This window comes from Hydractinia symbiolongicarpus, unplaced genomic scaffold (assembly GCF_029227915.1).
Source record: "Hydractinia symbiolongicarpus strain clone_291-10 unplaced genomic scaffold, HSymV2.1 HiC_scaffold_77, whole genome shotgun sequence".
Classification (NCBI taxonomy): Eukaryota; Metazoa; Cnidaria; class Hydrozoa; order Anthoathecata; family Hydractiniidae; genus Hydractinia; species Hydractinia symbiolongicarpus.
This window is the reverse complement of record NW_026633936.1, coordinates 1-1293: the sequence shown is the minus strand read 5'-3', so window position 1 is coordinate 1293 and position 1293 is coordinate 1. Positions and strand designations below refer to the sequence as shown.

General features: G+C 49.3%; 2 non-coding genes across 2 annotated transcripts; both read left to right on the top strand.

Annotated features, from left to right (window-relative positions):
* Positions 1-364: 364 nt before the first annotated feature.
* On the top strand, positions 365-503 carry LOC130629347 (U4 spliceosomal RNA). The gene has a single exon (XR_008981944.1). It is a non-coding gene; the product is annotated as a U4 spliceosomal RNA (small nuclear RNA).
* A 395-nt stretch (positions 504-898) lies between these two features.
* Positions 899-1037, top strand: LOC130629345 (U4 spliceosomal RNA). Its single transcript, XR_008981943.1, has one exon. It is a non-coding gene; the product is annotated as a U4 spliceosomal RNA (small nuclear RNA).
* Positions 1038-1293: the final 256 nt, after the last annotated feature.

Below are 1293 nucleotides of genomic sequence, written 5' to 3'. Positions count from 1 at the left end.
CGAAGACTGCGTCGAATGCAAGAAAAGCGCAAAAAATTCTTGTTTGCTCGCTTCCGAATGGAGAAGAACCCTTTCGTGTAAAGCAGGACACATTATGCATCGCCTCTTTTCAACGCAACTGGTCACTTCCGCAGACGGTGGGCATTCTAGGTGTAAATGGCGAATCAGTGGTGGAGACAAAGCGCTCGTTGCGGCACTGGCCCTTACTCTCACGACGACAACGGACACTTGTCTTAGTTCGGCTATGCATATGAAAACTGTTTAAGTGGCACAAGGGAAAGGCGAGGTGGGGACCAAAATGCCGTAACCACAAGCAATCGACAACGTTAAAGAAGCACGCGATGGTTGCCGTTCTTGTTGGGTTAGCTTTGCGCAGTGGCATTACCATAGCCAATGAGGTTTAACCGAGGCGTGGTGATTGCTAATTGAAAACTTTTCCCAATATCCCGCATGACGGCGTGAAACATCGCCGGCGTTGCAATATTTGGAGGTTCCCACTGGGACCATGCCTAAAAATAGAAATCTGCTGAGCTCACGAAGACTGCGTCGAATGCAAGAAAAGCGCAAAAATTCTTGTTTGCTCGCTTCCGAATGGAGAAGAACCCTTTCGTGTAAAGCAGGACACATTATGCATCGCCTCTTTTCAACGCAACTGGTCACTTCCGCAGACGGTGGGCATTCTAGGTGTAAATGGCGAATCAGTGGTGGAGACAAAGCGCTCGTTGCGGCACTGGCCCTTACTCTCACGACGACAACGGACACTTGTCTTAGTTCGGCTATGCATATGAAAACTGTTTAAGTGGCACAAGGGAAAGGCGAGGTGGGGACCAAAATGCCGTAACCACAAGCAATCGACAACGTTAAAGAAGCACGCGATGGTTGCCGTTCTTGTTGGGTTAGCTTTGCGCAGTGGCATTACCATAGCCAATGAGGTTTAACCGAGGCGTGGTGATTGCTAATTGAAAACTTTTCCCAATATCCCGCATGACGGCGTGAAACATCGCCGGCGTTGCAATATTTGGAGGTTCCCACTGGGACCATGCCTAAAAATAGAAATCTGCTGAGCTCACGAAGACTGCGTCGAATGCAAGAAAAGCGCAAAAATTCTTGTTTGCTCGCTTCCGAATGGAGAAGAACCCTTTCGTGTAAAGCAGGACACATTATGCATCGCCTCTTTTCAACGCAACTGGTCACTTCCGCAGACGGTGGGCATTCTAGGTGTAAATGGCGAATCAGTGGTGGAGACAAAGCGCTCGTTGCGGCACTGGCCCTTACTCTCACGACGACAACGGA